Below are 25,200 nucleotides of genomic sequence, written 5' to 3'. Positions count from 1 at the left end.
CTAATTAGGCTACATTTTTAGAACAGTGAAGCAACTGTGAAGGAACTTATCCCCACACATATGATAATGCTTCTGCTCCCTTTCTGACTCTGAGAGGTCCATCTCTAAATTAAGAGACGTCAGGCCAGCATGGCCATGTGTTGAAATAGTTTAAAGTTGGCAGATATTTACATCACTGTTAATTATAATTGTCCAAGCAAGCAACCATCCTGTGCAATCGTAGATTAAGGCCACTGTGTTGCAAAACACAAGGTTTGCCCAGAAAGGTGGAAAAAGGCAGTTTTAGTAGAGGGGTTTATTGCTTTTGATTTGTAGGAGGAATTAGTTACACATTTGTGATGGAGTACTGTTTGGCTATCAGTCTCACTAGAGGCACTTTAAGAAGGTTGTGTTTGTGTATGTTACCATATGATGCTATCTAGAGCTACATTACTGGGATTGACTGCTGCCACTAACTTTTTCAGTCTGCTGTTGTTTCTCATTATAAAGCCCTATTTTTTGGTGGTTGAAACATGATCATTCATACCTTAGCTTAATAAAAAGAAGTTTTGTCTTTAATAAGACAGGAAATGGAAAATGTGAGAACAGTTTTATTCTTTCCCAAATAGAAAAAAGCCAAAAAGCATTTGATTGTTTTTAATACTTTGCAAGTGTATGCCCCCACCAGTGTTTACACAGTGAATTCTGAGTGGTGATGTAGTGAGTTCTGGGAGCAGAAAGAAGGCTGTCCCTTTCAGGGTATTTGCAACTGGAGCAGCATACCACATTTGGAAAAAAGTCGTGCACTGCAGTCAAACACTCCATAAGTTTTCTCCTACAGATTTTTTCCTATGGGTTTTTTATTAGCTGGGAATATACACTTGTGCATGCCAGCTGAATAATCTACTTGATTTAAATGTCCCCAGGTTCTTCTTGATGTGATTGACTATAATGGCTCCTAAAGAGGCTTATTGGTCTGCTGGCTCAAATGTGTGCTTTATTTCAGTTTTATATTTATTACACAGTGTCAGAAATAGGCTTAACTATTTTTTGATGCCTGATCTTAGCTGTTATCCTCACTGTATGTCTATTTTCAGTTTGGTTTATGTTCACATTCTATATAGTAAAAGCACATGTGTAGTAGTCAGTGAGTGCAGATGTTTTTTAAAGTAATGTATGAGCACAAAAGGTAAAGGCTAGGCCTTTTGCATAACCTGTTAAAAAGGTATTGATGGTTCTCAATCTGGTTTTTTATGGCAGTACTAAAAGTAGTCATGGATGCAACTTGAAATACTGTCATTCTCTCCTTCCCCTAAAGTCTCCTAAGAAGCTCTTTTGGACCAGGAAGGTAGCTCGCAGTTGAAAGCAAATTCATTCTTTGTTGCTTTAACTAGATGGACAGGATTAAATTCTTAAAGGTGTGTCAATTTTACTGTACTCATTTGGTCTGTGCTGCACATATTTTTATTGTGTTACTTTTCATGTGGACACAAACCAAGTGACTGATCACAGCTAACTCATCTCATCAGATGCTTCGCATGCAGGTTTTGTGAAAGCTATACCAACATTTGAAACTAGTCTACTTCTTAACATTACCATGTGTTTGTGTATATATATATATGTGTGTATATATGTGTGTGTGTGTGTATATGTATATACACTTAAATTTTCATAGTTTTGATTAAAAATTATTGCCAGTGACAATTTGCTTAATTAATGGCAAGATATTTTTTTTTTTTTTTTTTTTGGTCCTCAGTATGTGCTGGGCCTCATAATGATTTTTCAATAGAAGCTTTTATTTTTATCTGGAAAAATTGCTTACTGAAAAGGAAGCTTAGACAATATGTTGCTCTGGACCTCTTTTCCCCTTTTCTGCCTTAAATATATGCATCCACTGGGCATTTTCAATTAAAGTTGTTGGAGCTCTACATCAACCATGTTCCTTTAAGAAATATGGGGAAAGCCTACAGAAAAGCAATGCAGATGTGCAAGCTCCATCATTTTTGGTAATTCTAACAGATGTGTAAAGAGGAAAATGATATGATGGTCCCAACCACAGGAACCATTTTTGTTGCTATTTTGAGTCTATGAGGTAGTTTGGTCATGAGACACAAGTTCTTTGTTGAAATTGGATTCCATTACTTTTGCTTCTTAAAAAAATTAATATTTTGGGTTTATCAACTATATTCTGCATACTCTTCAGGCTACATGCTCTAAATGTGCTGGAGACCATGTAAAGAATTTGTCTTACAGTTGGTTTCCTTCTTCACTCATAAATACCTGAGTAAAAAAGGGTCTTAGGACTTAGCATGGAGCACTGATGAGGGTCTCATGTTCGGTCACCATATTTAAAAAGAAAATTAAGTACAGCTAGAGAGTATTAAATGTTTCCATGCTCAAGATCCTGTTTATTTCAAAGAAAAAAATGACGTGTAGTGCCAGTTATGCAGTAACTATAGTTGTCTTGTTTTTGTTTAACTCGGTTTCTCTGCGTTTTGGCTGTACTTCTGACAAACATGGTGAAGCTATTAATATATAAAATGCTTAGCTGAACCAGGCCTTAGTCATTCATCTTCAAGATTTACTTTTGAAGTAATCCCTTGTTGAAGAGGAAATTTGATTTCTCCTAATTGCCCAGAGAAATTTTTACTGGGAGCTATTTGTCAATATTTTAAAATATATCTATTTATCTGTGTGTCTAAATCTTACAGCATAGATGACACCTTTGGGAGAGGGCAGATAATGTTTGAGAGACAATAACTGTAGAATCAATTTGTCGAAAGCTCAGTTTCCTTTCATGTCCTGCAAATTTCCTCACTCCTGCTTTGCTTGTTAAAGAGAGACTGCTTGTTAAAGCAAACGTTGGTACCCTTCTGAGTGTATGCCCATTCATGCAAGATGGAATTCTTGGTTTATCACCCAAATTTACCTTCATTGTTGCTTGATAAATATAGACTATTTTTTGACAGCAAATGTTACCCTCAGTAAACCTTTTAGGTTTTCACGTGCTTCCAAAAGGAAGTAAAAATGTCAATTTTGTTTGTTGTAGAACACAAACAGTACATATGTTCATTTTTAGGACAAGTGATTGCCTGAAGGCTTGGGAAGCCAGGGAGAGTAATTTCAACTTACCTGGTTTTATAGATGGGAATATGTGAAAGGAAGGTGCATTTTGAATCTCTTGATGGTCAGTATAATTAATATACCATACTTCTGTTTTAATACCCACCCCTTTTTTATAATGCCCATAATATTTTCCAAGGAATTAAAATTTTACTCTTATTTGAAAAACTACTATGCTTATTTATCAGTAGAGGAGAAGAGATGTTCCTGACAACAAAATGCTTGTCTTTATCACATGTATTGCTCCTAATTTTACAGCAGCTTAGAGTTGCATAAAAGAAACTGAGAAATTTAAGATACCTCAAAAGATACTAGTTACTAGTGAAGATAGTTTTTATGGAACTCAGTGTTTACAAAATGTCTTCAACTAAACAAGTGCCAAGTACTTTTTTAATAAGGACCTCATTACCATTATGTGAGATCCCTCAAAAACACATAATCTCTTAAAGTTCTCTGTCCTTCAAAACTGAAATAAGAATGATTATCTTACGTTTACAGATCACAATCCAAAACATGGAGGTAATAGATAGCTTGTCTGCAGATACCTAAGAAAGTTGGGCATGGCAAGGAAATGAAGTCAAATTTTGTGGCCCAACACAAACCTTAAGTTGAAGGCTGTCTATATTACAGATAAGAATTGAGACATGCATTTGTCCATGAAGAAGTTAGTCCTCTCTGCACCAGAATGCATACAGGTTGGTGATATTTTAACCTGCAGCATAGATCAGAACAGATCAGTCATAGCTAGAGCTGTGACTTCACTTCCCCAGTACTAAGAAAGGACCAGTGCATACAGCAAGGCAATGGAAAAGATGATCTTGAGCATGGGAGGATTCATCTTATCAATAATAACATTGTAATATTGTAATATTAACATAATTTCTAGTAATGAATTTCAGCTACAGTGATTTTAGATTATAAGTATCAGTACAGGTGTTTCTTTCAAGTCTATTTTAAATAATAATAATTTAATGGACAACTGTTTACCTTTTTTGTCTTTTACTGTTTGAATGTGGTGTGTGCAGCCTGTAACCTTTAATGTAAAGGGAGAATAAAATAATTAATAAAAGCTTGCTAACTCATGGGCATTTTCAGTGCAAAATGTTCTGATAGTAAAACTTTCAGGCATAGTGTGATAAGGTGTTGGAGGGCAAGATAACAGCCAGAAGTCAGAAATGTTCCCATGTGTTGTGTCTTCACAATATAAAATGAGGTATGATGGCAAATCTGTTCTTGTTTTATTAACTAGGAGGTAGTACAGAGTTGGAACCTATGATAAAGAAAATAGCATAGATAGCCCTTTCCTACAGAGGTGTATTTATCCTAGTGATGTGTGTTGCTTCACAACTTAGATGAGGAGAAGTGCAGAGTTAAGTGTATTGTGTAGCTACCCAGCCTTCTGGTATAAAGTGGCATGTGAGTAAATATTTAACAAGTTGTATTTAATAGAAAGTATCTGGTCAGACTATCAGATTCTCTTTTGCTTCATCAGGAAGACAGAGACTTTTTCTGAAAACAACCTGTTTTGTACTTCCACAGGGTATTTCTTATCTTGCACTTGTTTTTAATGAGTTAAAACCTGTGAATATCCCATATAGGAATTTGTCTGAAGTGTTTTTGAAAGAAATGACCTAGACGGCATGTAGGTGCTAAGTTTCTTCATTTGTTTTCTCTTGTCTAGAGCATAGAGATGGAAAGCATTCTTAGAATTATTTTTAGATTTTTAAAAGTCAGCCTTGATTTCCCTATGTAATGCTAATCCCTTGGCTAGACCTGAAAGCAGTACTGTTTACTCTTCAATAGTGCCATGTGTTTGAAATTTTTTGTTTCAATTTGATGCTTGTGTTGGGTTGTTCTGTGGACTTTTTTGTTGTTGTTTTAAATAAAGTACCCAGAAACTTCAACTTATACTGGATTTTCATATGTTAACTGCATGGGTATAGAAGAAAGCGCTACCCAATGTATCCATGATTTTTCTCATAGTGTGCCTAAATCACAAGGTGTTTTGATTTATTGCTCTCTAATTTGAATGTGTGTTAAAGATCACTTCCTAGCTCTATAACCGTGTTGTCATTATGACATCATACTTGCTGTGGCAGAAAGATGGCTGAGCAGTTAGGAGTCAGTGATTCTGGTTTCCTTCTTAGTTTATATCCTGCTTATTTTCTATTTACACATTGATCTGAGAAGTGAGCTATTGCTCCCAGTGCATGTTTACACCTCCACCATGGAGCTGCTGCTCTTTTAGTTGACGTTCCCCTTTTTCTAAAATAAAAAGAACTTGAATGTATCAGTGTGTTTCTCTAGCACCTGCCATTGCTCCTTATTCCATTTACAGCCTTAAAATGTGTGAAACTTGTACATAGATGTTTTCTTAACCATGCACAGGCTGCTGAATATTACTATCCTTTCTTTTACCACACAAATGAGCTGTGCTATGTAGAAAGGGTAAATAGTTTCAAATTCTGCATCTTTGTAAACTAAAAATCTTCTTATCTAAGTGTTTTTGTTACTTGTGACGGTAAGATAGTATTTGTATAATATACTGAGTTTGGTAAATGTGAGAGTTCATGGAGTTTTTGTCACTGGTGTTAGAGCAAGACTGATGGTTTCAACTAATGGAATTGTGTTCTTTGGGCTACACATAAGCTTTTCACTGTCATACCTATATCCATGGTGCAATACAACATGATGGTGTCTGTATCATATGGTACTCAGTGTTTGACTATATTCCTTTCATCAGAGAAAAGCTAGGGCTTTTCAGCTTATCTTGACTCTTATTGATCTGAATGTTTCTATTACCATCAAAACTTAGAGTAAGCCAAATGCATAAAGTGTGATAAAAATGCCTTTTCATGACAGAGTAAAAATCCCTTGTGACTCAGAAAATCTGCTATGCAAAAGTTACTTTTGAAGACTAGTGAGTTTTAAAACATTGTTAGTATCTGTAAAAATGTATCAAAATCTGATTATGGATGCTGAAACATGAACTCTAGATTACTCATTTACAGATAGAAAGCAAACCTTCCAACAGAATAGCTCAGTACTGATTACACAGAGGAAAAACAGGAAAATGAGAAGTTGGACCAATATACCATCACCTTCATTATTGTGATTCTAATTATATTTGAATTTTTAGTAAACTTCTGAGCCACAATTTGTGAAGTCATCAACTATTATCAACACAAATAATATCCTTGAGATTTCACAATGCTCATTGCTACTACATATTGTCTGAAGAGATCTAGGAAGGCATAGGAATGAACCTTGTGGACTTGGTCCTTGGTCCTTCTAGGTCAGGGTAATCTGTGATTCTGTAACTGTAGAAGGAAACTTAAAGCTCAAGGTTTTCAGTTTGTGTTCAACCTCCCTAGAAAGCACCTGCATTTTCCACTTCTGAGTTCTGTTTCTGTGGGAGTTTTACAAACAACCCCACTAGTGCCCTGTAAAGCACTTTAGTGTCAGGACAGGACACAGAAGTAAAATTGTTTTGAGTTACAGGTAAGGAGAATTTGTCTACTTATATTGCATTTGATTTCAATGTTAGGAGTTGGGGAATAGGAATGAAAAGATAAATTAAGGGAATGTCCACTTGAAGATGTCCTTCCTGTTCTGGAAGCTAGCTTATAGTGCCTTTTCTGTTTCCAGTTTATTGAATTTATTGCCATCTTGGCTTAGTTAAGAGTGGATTGGGTGGGTGTTTTGCTATGCAGACTCTTTCCAAAGTACTGGCAAAGATTTACAGTAAATCCAGCTGAGTTTCCCTGAGGGTTTGAACTGAAATTCTGACTTTCATATTAAAATAGGCACGGTTACAACACAAGCATTATTTGTGAAGTTTTTATGAAGCACATGACTAGCAAAATGGGCAATAGGGATGCAAATCATTGGTCAAAAAATATATCTAGGATACAAAGGGCTCTTATATGATTTGAAGGGATAGATAGATAGATAGATAGATAGATAGATAGATAGATAGATAGATAGATAGATAGATAGATAAAAAGACAGACTTAATATGTTTAAAAATAAAAAACACCCCTCCCTCAAACTTTTTTGTACAAGTTATTCTTGTTTGAGGATTTCACCTCAAAAAGGGCTTCCCTTTTTTTTTTTTTTTTTAAACACCTGAAACTTCAGGCAACTATTCCATGTGTTTCAGACAGTGTTTTGGGGTTTGGTTTTGGTTTTTTTCTGCTCAGTTGTGTTTTTGCAATACTTTAACATACTTTGGCAAATGTTTTCTGGGGTGTGGCAGTGACCAAAAGTACTTGCTATTCATTTCTATGTCTTTATTTAGGTCTATATTGCTGTTATTCTTTGTGGCAGGCTGCTGCCAATATTTTTGCTAGTATTTTGGGTCATATCATGAATGATAATCATAGCATAAAGATTGTCCCATGCCATTCCAGGCAGAAATCTCTGTTAAACATTGAAATGACCCCTTGAATGTCACTTTTTTTTTCCCAATTAAAAATTGTGCTATGCTTTGAAAATAGCTGTGTCTTTGACAAGTTTAGATTGATGTGTGATTAGGGAAAACAGTGTTAAAAATTCTGACAATTATCTGTCTACACTTTAGTCTTCTTCATGGTTCCTGCTGGTTTAATCACTTGCTTATGTCAGGATTACCATCACTGGGTGCTTAGAAGGAAATGAAAGATAGTGACATAATCATGAAGTCAGGCTTTCCACCTTGCAAATACAATCCTTTTATTTTCCTTTCCTGTCATGCTCCATGTCCCATCTGTCTACATTTCCACATTGGTTCCTTATAGTTTTCCTCTTTATTTTTTAGGGAAGTCTTGAGTTTCAGCAACCTCATACATCCTCTCTCGCTTTGCAAAAACTGCTATAATTAAAGTGAAAATCCATTTCTAACCAGAGAATGTTTATAGACATATTACTGTAATGAGTAGCTGTGTTTTACCTGATATAAACCTCTGTTATGCTCAGGTGTTTCTGGTTGACCTTTGAAAAAAAGGGAGATGATGAAAGGTTATTCTCTGCTTGTTTTATAATTTTTTAATTGTATCAATAGGAAGCAAATACACTTTTTAATGGAGCAACTCCATGCTGCTACAGATACACTTTTTTTTTTTTTTTTTTTTTTTTTTTTTTTTGTACCATTATGCATCTGTTCTTGTGGAAGATAATGTTGTCATCTAACATAAACTGCAGAGACCTGATTCTTGGTACCTATGCCTGTTTTAATGTGATGAAGCATTTTTGGATGTGTAGAAAATGCTTATATTGAAATTATATTAAGAATGTGATGGATTCATTTTAGCTCAAATATGAATGAAATCTCATGTAGCTATCTTCACTTTGTTGCAGATGGAAACCCTACTAGTGTTGAAGGTGCACCGCAATTCCCAGCCTTCACAGACTCTTGGCTAGTTCAAGAAAATTTCTACATAAAATATTTTATGTTTTGGTTTTTTCTAATGTCTTGGCTCCCATGCAGAAGCAAAATATTAAAATGTTCTTTGACTACACTGCTTTAAGATTAGGTAACAGGGTTTCTTTTGAAGTCTTTACAAAAACCTCTGTCTTTGCTCCTGAAAAATCTTGGAATCTCCTGAAAGGCAGGACCAAGAAGTGTGGGGGGAAAGGGCTTAAACTGACAGCAAAAAATAGAATCTGTATTTACTTGAATCTCTGATAAAGTGGGTTTTGATTAAGTGCAGGATAAATTACAACAGAAAGCTAGCTGGTTAAACTGGGAGTTCCCATTATTAACATCATAAAAATATTAAAAATAGAATTCACAGCAAACAGGATGTCTGGTCATAACAGTGCAGCTTTGGCTGCCTGGCATTTTATGCCACTGACCTTCTGTGCTGACATCAGAGAGCAGTGAGGAGCCTCGTGACTGTGAATAAGAGTCCTGTTTAATGTGCTTACACCAACAAGGTAGCTCATGGAAGGAATGAGCTGGCCATTAAGGAGTAATGTGAAAAAATGAATTAGTACCTCCAGGGAACAGCACTTACACCACTCCTGCTCTGTAGCTGACACATCCTTTCTGTAAAGCTTTAGTTTTGCCTCCAGTTGTAGCCAGTGGAACTTTTCAATTTCTTTTTAATAGTAGTGTTATTTTTTTTTCTCTGTTATTAAATTTGGAAGCAGGGTATGAGGTGAGTAGTATGGAGACCTTATTCCAAGTTCCTAAACTACTTGTATGGATTAACAAACCAATTGTTATGGAGATGGGCTGTGCTGCCCAGGTAAAAGGACACAGTGAGCATTCTGTGCATCATGGAGTTGATCATTTACAGTAGAACTATTAAGAAAACATCTTCAGCACAATAGGCAGGTGAACATTCCTGCAGTTTGAAGCCTGGACCAGACTGGCTGACATTTTAGCACAGAGAATATTTTGTGCTCACAGTCCCTGCCTATCATGTGATAGCTTAAGTGAGAATTGGGCTAGCTTTGGAGAGCTGCAGCACATGGGGCTCTCATTATTACCATATGCAAATACATTATTTGCATTCATATTGTTGTGAAACGTGGTAAGCCAACTGCACTTAGTTGAAATAAACCTTCTCTATTGTGTTCTTTTTTGTTGCTCTCGAAATTTGCATCTCTTTCAACTGAAAAGCAGACTGCCCTAAGTTTTGAGGAGAAAATCTGTGAATGCATCAAAATAAGAGATAAAAAGTATCTAAGAATATTGGTCTTGTGTACTAGATATGTACATACAGATTGTCATTTTGGCTCACTGCTAAGTTCTTAGGTTTTTGGATGTACCCTGCTTTCTCATTTTTCTTCCTCTTCCTTTTAAAGGAAAATGTTTGCCTACAGCACCAGAAATTCTATTGTGTATCAGCATATGTATTAGTAGCATATTTGAAATGAAAGTTATAAGCCAGGAGTACCTATTTCAAATATCTCAAATCCTTTTTGCCAAGCCATTTGTTTACTGAACCTTTGAAAAGAGAGATATAATGTTCAGTTAACTGAAGGAATGTACAACACTCAAATACCACACCCAGCCTGCTTAGGAGGACAATATTTTTTTTGTGCCTACATGCCCTTGCATAGTTACGGGGAAGGCTTTGTGTTGGTGTCAGTTTTTAGTGGAAAAATACAAGTCTGAAGCTATTGTTTGATGTGTATATGAATGCAAAATGTTCTAAGAGTGTATGATACAAGAAATGTATCTATAGTAGTGATGTGGGATTGACAAAAAGCTCTTATCAAGTTTTGACGGCTTCTCAGACTGGGGGAAGCTTTCTCTTGAGATCTTATTTATATTCTTAAATAAGGCACAGGATGTAATGTGTGTGTACATATGATTTGGCTTTCTCCCCTTCTTTCAAAACCCTTCTCTCAAAAAAAAAGAAGTGCTGTGAATGTAACTCTACACTTTTAATTTGTTTATTTACTTTTTTTTTAAATTTTAGTTTGAAAGAGGTGGTTTTAAAAAGAAGTTTGGCAGTGCTGTTTTTTTGACCTTGTCGGTAAAGTGTGATTAATTCCTGTTAAGTCCTTGCTTGGTCCCCTTCAAGAATCATCTTTCTGTGCCATCAATATCTCAGCAAAGCTAGGCTTGCAGAAGACAAAACACATTTGGGTCTGTGACAGGAGAGGATGTAGATTAGATTTTGAAAACGTAGGTTGGTCTAGCAACAGCAAATGTACTTGAGACCCACAAAAGGCTTCCTTCCTCCCCACCTGATGTCCTCACCAGCTGTCCTGACTCCCTGCCTGTTGACGTTCACATGCCCGGGTGTGGCCAGAGCTTCACTGTCACAGCCTGCTTGCTTTTTCTGCAAAGGTATGCTAGGGGTGCAGCAGTCTTTTTTCAAGAGTGTGAGGAGGCATCCCACAGCTCAGATGATTTGAACATTAATCATCAAGTAGAAGGCCAGGTTCTTAGGTGCATGAGGCTGTGTTGAGGGTGTGGGCATTGTCTGCATTTCTCCTTGCTGACTCTGAAGCTATACGAGAGCCAGCCTGCCATGATCTCCTTGCCTGATCCCTTTTGCTTTGAACAAGCCATAGGAATTCTTCAGAGGATGCTCTGCCAGTATCATGCCATCATGTAGTATGTTGAAGCTCTTCACTGCAACTAATGCTAAAAGACTGGAGCTGGCATGTAAAATTGACATCAAATATGTTTTTTAATCCCTCTGTTACCAACTTATGTGCTCTGAAGTAATCAGGTTGATAAATTACATGACTCCAGTATGAGACTCTAAGAAAAATTGAAGAGTGTGCTCTTTAATATGTTCTGACCATAAATTATCACAAAACTGAAGTTTTCTTATCTTCTGTGCATGTGTCTACAGAACAGCTATAAGCTACAAATACTGCATTGTCAATCATCAATACACATTACTGATGGTAAGTTTTCATAGGAAATTAGCAGGCACTCATCTGTTGTGGATTGATAGTAACTTGACTGCATTTTAATGGGCAGCTTGGATCACTCCTTCTGCTTAAGCATTAGTAGATATTTATTTTGTTTCCAAATAATGACCTTTATGAAAAGAAGAAGAGGGTGACTAAAACCATAAACCATAATCTATTCAAGATTCAAAAAATTCTGGTTTTTTGAGTCAGAAGCTCTATCTTCACTTCTCATTTTTGTGCATGCCAGATTTCTACACATAGGTGCACAAATCAGAGACTGCTGCATGTTTCTGTGAAACAGAGTTCCCAAAAGAATAAAAGCAGATTTTTCTAGTCCAAACCATGTTTTGTCTTTTATTGGTCAGTTAGACATTTTAATACTGGGCCAGTTTCAAATCTAAGCTTAGTTCTGTAGCAATGTGCTATTCAGAGGGTTCAGTCCTTAAGCAAGCTCAACACAGGAATGTGATACCCATGTCCCCAGTAGTCTGCAGTTTGTCAAGTGGGGTGAAAGACCAAAGGATTGAAGACTTCAGACTTAGCTGAAATTAGTAGAAATTTTTACATATGTGGCATGCACACAATTATTGTTCTGAAGCCACTAGATTAATGTTAGCAGATCTGTTCTTTTAAATTATTTTTTTGTTGTTTAAGTTTACTTTTGAGTTTGGAATTTAAACTTGAGGACCTGAGTAAAACACGTATGTCTGTCAGCTGTGATAGAGGAGTGATCTATGTTTTGAGTGAAGCCCTTTTTTTTTTAAGTCCCATGCTGTATTTAACTTCAGTGGTTCCATGTTTTATAAGCTAGAATGAAGCTAGAATGCAATACTCCATATAACAAAAAGCCAACTGTACAATTGCAATGAATCTATGCTAGTTTAAAATAAATGCCATTACATATATTTTTTCTAATGGAAATCTGAACTGGTATAAATTTCATGTAACCTGAAGAATGCAATGGTACTGTACTGGCATAAAGCAATACAGAACTCTGCAACAGCTTATGGAAAAGCTCAATAGTTTTGTTATTGTTCTAGTTCACCTACATAAATGTTCATACTACACTGGCAGGACAAATAATTGTCTATTTTAAAAGGTACTGAAAGATCAATTTAATGCCAAGATACATCAGCTATTGTTTTACTTTTTAGAGAAATTCAGCTGCATAAATAGAAAAGTCACTGAGCCTCTCCAGTAGTTTACTGTAGGTTCAGTGTTTGTGCTTTTCAAATTTCGGTGAGTTAGGTCTAAGGAATGTAAATTGTCCTGGGACACTGCACAGTATGTATAGACAGAATGGCTGCACCCAGCAGTATCTGGATCTTTTTCCACAGTGAAGCAATACCACTTCATTTAGTGATCTCAGAAGGATCAGTTTAGAGAGATTAGTGAAGAATAACAGAGGTTGTGTTTGTCCAGCAGCATTACCATAGCATGGCTGGAGGAACAGGAATGCTTAGTGACTTGCATTCCTTTTCATAGTTCTTTACAAATATGGTCAGTACGTTGCTTTCACAAAAGTAAAATTTGGTGTATAGATGTTTTTCAACGAGTTTTCTTCTGCTGACTGTTGAGCCAATGACTCAGAGTTCTTCTACCATTATGTTTATTTTGTCATGGCTGTTGTACCTTACAATGAAGGAACTTTCCTGGGTGTCCTGGAGGTTCCTCTGGACTTCGCCTTTTCCAGATGAAACAGTGCAGCTCTGTGTAGACTTGGGAGGGGAAAATATGGGTTTTCTGCATCCTTAACTGGATGATGGCCCTCAGTGAAGTAGGCAGCTCTGCGTAGAAGTCTTGTGAGGCTTCCCACTCCTGAATGTAAGAGCTGTGTGAATGTCCTCACAGATCTGCTCTACAAATATCTCTTTTCACTGATGTTTCCCCACTGTCTGTTCGCCAAGATATTTTATGTAGTTTATAGAGAATGAAATCTAAAAGGACCTAGTTCCTCTAAAACTGTTAACACATGCAGACATATTATTTTTTTTTTTTATTTGACCTAGTACAATCTCATTTGTATATTACCAATTGATAGGTCTTAGGGTTTTTGTTCACAGGAGTTTTCTGGGGTTTTGGGAGTTTTTGTCTTTTTTTTTTTTTACTTACTATTAGAAAGATTTGCATTCATTGTGTAGTAATCTTGTAATTCAGGGTGACTTATTCCAATTCCCTTTTTTTGAGCTGCTGAATAGTGACTGCCAGATAATTTTGCACATTGTGTATTCCTGTCTTTTACAGGCAGCATGGCATTGTATGCACAATACAGAATGTCAATACAGGATGATCTTGCAGCCGTTGGAGTTGCTGTCTATCTTCAGGCTAGGCTGAATTCTTTAGCCTGAGATCCTCTAAGGCACACAAATGTGAATAGCTTGTAGTTTGTACTTTAGCTGACTTGAGAAGTTATCCTAGTGCCACACAGGTTTTTCTCTCCTTTCTGTTAAAGTCCAGGCCCTGGGCTATGATCACACTTCTCTAGCATGGCCACCAGAGAAGAGGTTAGATATGAAAATTGAGTCTTCTACCACTATGTTGCTTTGAATGGCAATGTAGGTCACTTAGAGTAAGGCTTTTATGTAAACTATAAGTCATTCTTTCTTATCCTTTACTCTTTTCCTTAGTTATAATTTCCTACAATGCTATATATTTGCTTCAAGGACATTCCCATCTGATTTCAGAGAAGAGGAAGAAAGCTGATCAGCTTCCAGGAAATTCCTTTGGTAACTGCAGGGGCAGGGCTTGTGATATTGTGGTATTAATAGCTGCTCCTCAGAGATTTTTTGGATGCTGTCTTTCACCTCCTGAAAGAATCAAGATTATTTTAGTCTTGTTTCCTATAACATATGCTCACATAAATCTAATTTCAATGTGTATGTGTTCACCCCCATATGTTTTCTCTTGTAACCTTGCTTGCTTTAATCAGGTGTGGGAAAAAGGCAGATGTCAAAGACAGCCAGTAAACACAGCCAGACAGAGAAAGGAGAGTCAGTCCATCGTTACATTGAAATACAGCTTGTGATTTGTTTCACACAGGGGATCTCTCTCTGTAAAAAGATTCTAGAAGTTTCTGACTAAAACTCCAGAGTTGACAATCGACCACACTGAGGGGAAACATGGGCTTCATAGATTTTTATGCTTCTGGGAACAATACAGTCTAGCTGCATGATGTTTCATTGTAATGGAATAAAGCTCTTTCTTGTGATGTTGTATCATTCTCAGACAGTAGTCTCAAAGGGACAAGTAGGATGCTGGGTGCAACTCATAAGCAGGAAACAGGATGTGCAAGTCAGTTTATCCTTTTGATGCCGATGAACTCAATGCCTTTGGGCAAACTAACTCCCCTTAGGTTTTCTACAAATGACTCAACATAAACAGTGTGCTCCACACTCCATTTCCAGTGTATGATCTGTAGACCTCTGCGCCTGATTGGGCTGGTTGGCCACACATTAACTGGTTTTATCTTCCAGCCTTGAAGATCTGTCCATTCTCTTTTGCACTCTGTAGTACTTTTTTAGGAATGACTCAGATGAGCATAAAAATAGAGAACTTGTTTCAAAGAGGACTATTAGGGATCATTCAAAATTCTTAGTGTTAAAATCATGGTTTGAATTGCACTGCAGTTACTGCATGCCCTGCTCTATAAGGGGGACATACAGTTGTATTTGTTGTGGCGTTAGCCACTTGGTGCTCTTGTTTCACTGCAGTGTGGCATGAACAAGACTTCCTGATGTATCTTGCTTTTTCACACTTTCAAATAGGGTAACGTAATGTGATCAGGCAAAGCTGTATGATAGGACAAATGCAAAGGTGGTAAATACATTCTGATGAGGTTTTTAGATTAATTAAGCTCTAGGGCTAACTGTTGAAATATCTTGTCAGGGAATTGAGAAGAATACAAAATTTGCCAGTATATATTTCTTAGTTTTTATTTCTGAATAAAAGTCTGAAGGAAAGTCATATCAGAGGTGTGCAGGCTGTTCTTTTAATATTCTGAAAAAGACTGGTTTTATCTTTTGTTTTCCTCAAAGTTAACTTACACTGACTGTGCCATCTATATTCATTTAGACCAAGTTAGTGATGAACTCCATTCAGATCGTCCAGTTTTAGTAGTCATGCTTGCAGTCTACAAAGCTGGAATAAGCCAGCTTCAAAAGATGCTGTTTGTCCTCTCCCATATCACGGAGTGCATGTGCATAATACTATTAACTAGACAGAAGTATTTTTTTCAGACTGCCTTACAGACCAATTTAAAATGAAGGTGGAAACTTATCCCAGCTTGTTTCTCTCATAGTCTAGTAGTTGGCAGTAATCAAATATGCTGTGTGTGCACCATTAGATAAGATGAATTGTACTTTGGTAACGAAGAATAATTTTTTTTTTAAATTGCCTAAAAGTAAACAGAAATAATTTATATTTCAATTTGTTCTTGATTCTTGCATTAAGACAAAAACAACTCTTTGTTTTACCCTAAAGCAGTGTTTCAGTTGTCTACTAAAACTTCATCATCTAGTTGCAAGATGTCAGGCACTTTGGTCTTCAGCAGAAAAAACTTCAGAATCTCTTCAACTGTAATCAACAAGTGATCTCTGTGGTAAAATTTGACTGGTGCATAGCAAAATGGCATTGGTGTGGCACATGAGAAATCTGTGTCAGCTCATGTCCATCCTGCAAGTTGGGACACAAATAAAACTGCATGTAATTTGTACTGTGGGAGGGATTTAGAAGGCCCCTCAAAGTATGGTGCTACTGTGCTCAAGAATAGTTAGCATATATTTTGAATAGTAAGGCTCAGAGCAGAAAGCTCTGGGGAAAATGTCAAAACTTCTGCTGAATACTTTGGTTTGGGACTTTGATTTTAGACAGAGCTCACTAGGGTGGGTGGGTAGGGAAATTAAAATGAGTGGGAAAACTCAGAAAAAAATCATACTTAAATTCTGGTGGCCTAGGACAGGATGAAGAGAGGATGACTGCTTTCCTGTGGCCTCAGTGAATGCCTGAACTGAAGTGAAGCAGTGGAGTTCACAGGAGCAGTGTCCAGGATCTGGACCTGCCTGCACCATTGGGGTGTGTTCTGAGAGGTGTACAAAGCAACCTCAGCATCTCGAGGCAGAATATTCAGTAGATTCAGTTTCCTCTGTGCTTAGGTGAGTGCTAATGGCAGCAGCATTGTATACATCACCATTGTTCCTATTTGTGTTCTTAGCTGGTTTCTTTAAGGCAAAGCCAGAAGGAAACACTACATCCAAGCTAAATTCTGGGAGAAGGACTTTGCCCTCTTAACAGAAAATGTACCAAGACAGCAATATTTTCTTGCTTTGAGATCTTTTTTTCTTTTTTGCAAACCAAGCAGCTGTTTAACTAGCTGTAGTAGTGCACTTTTTGCATTGATGACTTTGGTCATAGGATCCATGCTGAAGCAGTGAGTTCAGTCTGATCAAAGGATGTTCAACTGGGTATTTTAATTTACTCTTTTTAGGTGTATTCTTTCTGCCATGATAAAATATAATAGATCCTCTGTGACACAGATGGAAATGCATCTTAGTTGTAGATGAATGATCCACGACCTTTTTTCATGTGATGGTGTTCTGTGAAGGTAAAGGAAAAAATTTTTGTAGTTTTGTTACTGATCACTTTGCAAGTGTGGTCCTAGAATTTTTAAAAATGGCTATTTTTTTTATGGTTTAGTTGTTCATGTTAGATAGCTACTGTGTTTTAATGGCTTGTGTCTTTGCCCCACAGGCTGAACAGCACAATATTACCCGCCTTATTCTATGGCTTTTTCTTTCCCCTTGTGTAACTTCTTATGGTTTGGCTATTATGTACTATTTCAAACCTCTTTTTGTATAGAGAATATCTGTAAAAGAGAGTGTGGAAAATGTCCTTTGAATGCCAATCTGTTGAATTTAAGCACTGGAAAACAGTCCTGTCCAGAGCTTAACTGTTAAGCCGTGTTTTATAGTTCCAGCTCTGTTTTGATGTCAAAGCATGAAGATCCATTACTAAAATATTTCTTTGTTCCTTTCTATGTTACTGATACAAAATGCAATTTTATGCCCATGATGCTAGTATCAGCAATGACTTTGAAAAATAACTTCCATTTAATTCCATACTTTAGAGCTCTTCCTGCTACAAATGTAGGATTCCCCTCAGTTTGGTTTTGGTCTTCTTGCACTCTGTCAAAAACAAAAAACCTCCAACCAACTATAACAACACCAAAAAAAAAAAAAAGTGGTCTTTTTTTTCAGTGTTGCTTGGGCTTACAGAAAACACTATGGTTTTCCCAATCTCTTGGACTCTTTCTTTGTAAGGGAGGGATTAATTTTTTTTTCTTCTGAATATGGTCATGCTAGAATCTGAGGACAGAAGCCTAACTTGTTCTCTGCTGTCTTCAACTGACACTCTGAAATATTAAACTGTGACTATCCCATTGGTAAGGCAGCGACAAATAAGTAGAACTTCTATAAAATTATTTTCTGCTTTTGAGAAAAGGGGTTTGATTTTGATGATGCACGGGATGTTGCACCTGAAATTTTACCCCATGGAAAGAGTGGTGGCCCAAGAGAGTTGACAGCAGAGCCTTTTGCATCTGCAGTGGTTAGTAGATTCCAGGTTGACACTAGAAATTACTGTTTCCTAGTGTTCTTGAGTGTGCTTTGTTGTATGAGTTTTATGGACACTTGACTGCATTATGTATCAAAACTTGATGGGTTTTAATTAAAAATGGTGCTTGGATTATGCACCATAGTTGACTAAAACAAACTTGTTTCTTGTTGGTTTTGTTGCTGTGTCCCTTTGGAGTGGGAGGAGAGGAGAGTATGGTTTGCTTTGTGCATGCATCTTTTTCTATTTTCAAAATCTGAAATTAGTATGAATTTAGATCTTGCTGGTTCTGGTGCTGTCTTACTTAAGTCATCATGTCTAAGCAGTCTTTTGCTGTAAAGTTGTCAGGAGCAGCCTTCAACTTTCCTAGATAGTTGAGTATGACAACTTTGGATACAGTAATTTTATTCTAGAAATGAAGAGGAAGGGGCTGTGTTTATCAACTTTCAAAATACTACTTTGAGAAGATGTGAAATTCATTTGCGTTTTCCCTAAACTCTTAATCGTTTACATATAAATCAAAATGAAAATGCTGCTGCATTTCACTCACGTTAGAAGAATCTCATTTTCACATGGACCCAGCAGTTGCAGGAGACACAAGCTCCACCATGTCCTATGGCTATTTCAGGAAGGCAAGAAGACAGCATTTATAGTAGATGCTGTAGTGGAGTTCCTTGTGCCCACTCAGAACTTCAAGAGCTTGATGATCCACACTGGTTGTGTGGCTGGCACTGAGAGATGGCAACATAAGTGAGAGGTGCAACTGCATTTGTGCTGGCCTCATGTTGCCCCATCATGAAATGCCCCATTTGCAGCATCAAGTGAATGTTATTGTTCTTTTTCACTGCTCAGTTTGAAAATATAAGTAACCTCTTAAATATTTTTTGTGAAAGTGGCAGTTGCAATGGGCCAGACCCCTGCTTTTTTACTGCTGATTCAAACAAATAGTAGTTGCTATTAGCTACTGAATGGCCAAACTGAATTTAGTCAGAATTATTAAGTTTCCATAGCTTAAAGGTTTTATTGGCAGTCTTAGCTCACAGTATTTCTTTTCCCCTTTTCCTACCACATAAACCTGAAGCTAAATTTATTTCTGGCTACTTTCAAGAGGTATTAAAAATTATGTTTCTAGTTTGCAGCCAGAGTTTGTTTAACAAAAAGAAGAGGAGAGGTAAATTTGACTTCAGAGGACTTGAATGAAATCTCTTTGTTTCTGTCTTTTCTTTAAGCTTCTCCCTAAGTCTTTGAGCACCATGACGAGGTCAGAAGTCAACTTGGAAATAAGTCATGGAAGAGCATTACATTATTGAATATTATTTTAAAATAACTTCTTTAGCTCTTGATTTGCTTGCAGTTTTTAAACTAATTTTTTTAAGTCTTGCAGTATTATCATCACATAAAATATAAAGGTTGCAGCCTCTTCAGACTCTGAGGTCTGGACATTCCTGAAAGAGTTTTTCTCAATCATTATGAGACTGTTGAGCTGAGGAGCAGACTTCTATTTCTGAGACAGAAACAAGTATTACTGGTTTCAATATCATATATATTTCATTAGAAGTAAGTAATACTGCACAGAATATTCTCATTGTATAGTAAAATCAGAGAACACTATGGTTATACTTTTTCCAGGTTTGTGGTTTTTCGCTCAGCCTAAAACCCATGTAGAAAGTAACATTTCTGCACTTTTGACTACTGTTGATCATATCTGGATGTATCAAAGAATATACAATCCCTTAAATAATCCTGTTTACTAAATCTGGGGTGTTCTGACGGCATAGTTGTGTAATGTAGCATGAATGATTTGTGTTTGAGAGATGTAAAATTATAAGATTACAAATTATTACAAGGAGTAATGATTACAAATTGAAAGAGGGGGAAATCGAGTTAGATAGTAGGAAGAAATTCTTTGCTGTGAGGGTGATGAGACACTGGAACAGGTTGCCCAGGAAGGATGTGGGTATCCCAGCCCTGGCAGTGTTTAAGGCCAGGCTGGATAGAGCTCTGAGCAACCCTGGTTCTCTCTGCCCATGGCACAAGGCCTTGAGTACTAGATGTTCTTTAAGGTCCATTCCAATCTCTTAACTTTATATTAATCTGTTATTTGAATGAATTTCTAAATGTAGCTTTTGTTTGGTTATCCTTGTGCAGAGGTAATACAGAGTCATATTCATGTTCATGTGAACATATCCATGTTCAACATATCCATGTTCAGTGGTGGCTTGAAAGGACTGTAGAGAGGAATGGCTGCGTCTAAAGAACCTGCTCTAATTTTGTGTTCTATGCCATCATAGCTCACATATACAGCTAAAAAATAACAGGAAGGCCAGCTGAGCCTGCGCTAACAGAAAACAGGCACTTAGTTTCACATATTCTGGAGTGATTTGGTTGCTAAATTAATACCTATCTATGTGGCTGCTGACTCGTGCAAAAATTTAAGTCATCCAAAAAGAGATGCTTTTGAGCCTAATTTCAGCAAGTTAATATGGCCTAACTGCAATTGTGCTTTCTATTTCTGCTGAATATGCTGCTGCAACAAAAGGGAGCTAGAATGCGGTAGACATTGGGCTAGAGTACCAAAGTTGGAGTTAAAACACAATGCTAATTAAGATTCATAGTACTTTGAAAAATCATGGAATCACCAAATGGTTTGGGTTGGAGGAGACCTTTAAATATCATCTAGTACACCCTTCTGCCATGGAAGGGACATCTTCAACTAGATAGAGTGTCTGTGCTTCTTATACTTGCATTTATCTATTTGCTGCAAACTTGTGTCTTCATGGGCTTAATGAATACTTCTTACTGATTTGTTAAGCCACAAAAATGTCAAATCAAGCCAAGCCAGAGCAGAGAGGTTTTAATTTCCACTAGGGTCCAGATTTAGTTTTAGACTTTAAATTAGGACTGAGGCTTTGCCCAAACTGTCAATACTGTGTACCAGATTATGCTTCTTGAAGGAAGATCCCTTGGGAGCAGGTTGTGCACGGCTGTGCCGGCTCTCCTGTAAACAGCCTCTCAAGGGCAGAAACCCTTCCTTCACTTCATCAGAGTAATGCAGTGCAAAAAAAGGATCTGACTGTATGTTTCCATGGCGCAGAAGGTTTCTGTGGCTCCCTGTTGTCTTAGAAATAAAATAGTTTTACTGTGACATAAAGCAACATAATAATTTCCTTTGAGCAGATGTTGGGATTATTGTGGTTTATTTTTCTGAGAGGAAACTTCTGTTAACTTCAGGTGTTACAAAGGCTGACACAATTTAACATGAAGAGAAAGCCATAGCCATGGAAGCAGTAGTCTATAGGCACAGTTGTCCTGGTTGGGGCCATTCTTTTATAGCTCCTTTGATTGTGTCTGTGTTTTGGTCTGGTCACAAACACTGCATTTACAGTCATGGCCACGTGAATGATCTGAAAGATGATGTGATTGTCATGGGATTAAATGACTCATTGAGATTTGCAGTGAATAAATCATGGATCTCTTGCTTACAAATAAAATTTCTCTGAAAATACAATTAAATTCATACAGGATACGACATTTTTACCTAGTTGCACAAATTTGCTTAGCTGTGTTAATTGGAAATCAGGAACTCTTTGGTATCACACTGGAAACTGCTATAGCATGCCTCTGTAAAAACAGTGTCCAGTTCTGTCTTGTTGAACATGTTTTTGTTAGTAATATTACCTATGCGAAAAAAAAGGAAAAATGCATTACTTCCAGGAAGGCATAGGTTAAAAAGATACCTGGATATCTTGATTACTGTGTAATAAGCAGAGGAAATAATTTTAGTTCTTGCCACTTGCAAGAAATATTTTCCATGAATGAGTATATTCTCTGAATTTTCAGACATTAGGTAATAGTATCTTTTCCTGTTGTTTTGGGGGGGGGGGGGTTAAACTGTAATTTACAGGGAGATGCCAGTTTCTACTGCAACTTTATTTCTAGGAGTGCAGCCAGCTTCATATTACAGTATTTCCTGAGCTGTGTGTTAAATTTTTGTTTTGAAGAGAAAGCTGTGAAGAACATGAGAGCAGGGAGTGGGGGTCAGGAGTGCGCGCTTGTCTGTGTAAGTATGTGAGAGTGTGTGTGTCTCTGTGTGTGTGTGTGTGTCTGTGTGTGTGTGTGTGGTGGCATTGCTTAGCAGTTTGTGATTGTAAACACGGGCCAGGAGAACTTTGATGTCTAGAAAAAGCAAACAATTCAACTCACAGTGGTGATTATGGTGAGGGTACTTGGGCCTTCCCCATAGCTGTTTTTCTCAAAGTGATGGAAACATTGTTTTTTCTTGAAAAGAGAGTGCTAACAATGCACTAGCCATGCCATGAGTTTTTGTATAAGAACAAAGCATCTCTTTGTATCCTGCTAGCAAACTGTTTGTTTGTGGGTTATCTCGGGATACCTGTGCTGAAGTGTGTAATAGAAGTGGCATGCAAAAAGGAACAGACATGACCCTCTGAGCTGAGTTATTAATCTATTAAGATATATCTCGATCAGCGATTTTTTACTGTCTTAATCATTGTTTAAAATTGCATGTCAGAATTTACCTTTCATTTTGAAAGGAATAGTGGAAGTCTTAGAATTAGGAAATTTAACAGAGTCATGTGTCCTGATTTTCTAGTTGTCTTAAAGGAGTCCTCCATGTAATTATGGAATAGCTGAAGGGAAGAAGAGCCTTTATTCAAAAACTGTTTTGAAAGTCTCTGAAAAACACTGTGAGACTTCAGTTTGTGCTTCACAGATTATCTGTTTTGACATTTTTGATCATAGTTTCTGTACTGCCTGTTGTTACCCACAAAATGAAGTCTATGCACAAGAGGAATTACCAAATATTACTTTTAAAATTAAAAGTAGTCCTGGATTGCAAGTTCATAGAATCATAATAGCAATAATCATGTATTAATTATTAGCACATTTATTGTGACTGCTGTTAAGTGTGGAACTTGAAAGCAGGCAATAGCGGGAAAACAGATTAGACTTCTCAGTGCTGGGCTGCATTAATGGCCGAGTCTCATCAATGTGGGGAACACACCAGATATTTTCTCACAGATGGTAATCTGGCACACATGAGAATCTGAATTCTTCCACTTTTCAGTCTCTAGGCAAACAACACAAGTCTAAAATCTAAATGTAATTGGGTTACAGTGTAATAGTAAAAATTCCTTGTGTAATTCCTAAGCTAAGGCAAACAAATTTTCAGCATACCCTAACTGTGTAGCAAATGTGGCTGTAGAGCTAGGAATTGTAGTTGTAGCTACTGGATACTTCATCTTTCTGTAGGAACACTGTTCAGGAACAGCTAAATTAATTTAAGCTTCCTGAGTGGAAACAGTCATGCACAAATCTGATTAGTAGGAGCCTGCAATGAGAGTTCCTATTGCAAATGTCTGTTGCAAATAGATGTTAATCTTAAATTGCTGCTTCAAAGAGAGGATTTTTTTTAAAAAAATGGTATTTATCTCCTTGAATAGCATCTTACTGAGAAAGCTGCAACCTGAAGGATTGTGTCCAGGGAACAGATGCATCATGGACAGGAGTGGTGCCAACTTCTATCCAGTATATTCATCCATAAGGACCACCTACAGGGAGGGAGGGTGTAATTCAATTTCCACACTCATTCAATCCTGTGTCTTTCGAAGTTGATTGTTGTGAGGGCAGCCTTTGCCTTATGGATGGCTTTTCCAGTTGGGGCTGAACCAAGGCAAATAAGCTAATTTCACCTAGCTATTGTTTTGATGGTTGCTTTTGTTTTGGTGTTGCCTTTCTTCAGAAAGAAGCCATAAATAGTTAAGCCTCTCTCTCCCATTTGGTAAATCTTTTACAAAGCTGGAAGTACATAGAATAGACACTGTGAACATATTTCCTTTAACTCAGAAGCCAAGACTGACACAGTTTACAGGGGGCTTGTCTGTCTGTCTGCATTTGCTCCTAATTCCACTAAGGAATACTACAAAATGTGGAGAAGATGAATTTTGCCACAGCTGTACAAGCAAAAATATTGAAGATACGTCAGCACTGGCCTAAAGTGTGTGTGTAATTAAAACCTCTAATTTTCCTCAAGCAACAACTTATTGTAACAGTACATTACTTTTTGGGGAGAGCTGAGATGTAATTTTTAAGCCTTTCAAAGTTCCTATTTTCACAGTTTCTTCATGCAAGTCTTGCTGTTTCCAGTTGCTGAAATCAAGGCTTAGCATTTGTCTATTTACCTTCATGGCCACAAATAATTTCTCTAAAGCATTTAGAGACATCTAAAGTCAATTTACTAGAACAGGTTTTTTTGGCAGATCTCCGGTGATAAAACATATGTCAGAAAATGCTTTGATAATACATGTTTCTTATGCACTGGTTTCATGCTTTCTTGGTTTAGATTCCATAGCAGCTTCCTGCTGATTTCTGAAAACCTCTCGTGTTGCAGTTGGAAAATATAACTACCGAATTTCATCTCTTTATTGGCATGTAGGTTACATAATTTTGTGTTGCTCTGCACATACATATTATTTTGAAACCTTTTTTACCTATATATAAAATTAGTTTGACCCATACCAGTATACTTGGTATTGCCAAATAAGAATTGACACAGTGTGCAGATGTCATCAATAATAAAATCTGTGAACAAGGTGCTTGGGAGTGTGTAATGTGTTGACTTCAACCTCTACCAAATTTGAGCAAGTCTGTTCCCTGCAGCACTAGGTTTTATGTTATGCTTTTTAATGTCTTCGTGTTTCAGCAATGCATTGAAAGTTAAAAGTTAACCAAAGAATATAAAATGTCAAAATAAATTTTAATGATCACAGTGTGTGTATTTTAAAGTGATTACTCAGAAGGTATTGTGTGCTCCACCCTGCAATCCTTGCAGATGAGTTCCACTGAAATCTGTGGGAATTTTGTCTCAACAAGTTCTGCTGCTAAAATCGAGTTTGTTACGTCTGAAATGCTTAACGTGTTAATCTAGTGCAAAACAAGGCAGTTACAGCTCAGATCCCCTAATTTCTAAAAACTGTGAACGAGTCTTGTTTAGGTCGTCCACAGAGTGTAACAAAAAATAAAGTCACTCTTAATGTTCACAACAAAAACATTTTTTATGTAAATATTGTCACAAATAACTTGTCACCTAGTTTTTATTTCATTTTGTCT

General features: G+C 36.9%; 1 protein-coding gene across 8 annotated transcripts in view; it reads left to right on the top strand.

The window, feature by feature from the left end:
- AOPEP (aminopeptidase O (putative)) overlaps window positions 1-25,200 on the top strand; it is a 579,142-nt gene that overhangs the window by 118,148 nt on the left and 435,794 nt on the right. The gene's annotated exons all lie outside the window — the stretch shown is intronic.

Source organism: Serinus canaria, chromosome Z, assembly GCF_022539315.1.
Source record: "Serinus canaria isolate serCan28SL12 chromosome Z, serCan2020, whole genome shotgun sequence".
NCBI classification, from domain to species: Eukaryota; Metazoa; Chordata; class Aves; order Passeriformes; family Fringillidae; genus Serinus; species Serinus canaria.
This window is presented reverse-complemented; position numbering and strand designations above follow the sequence as displayed.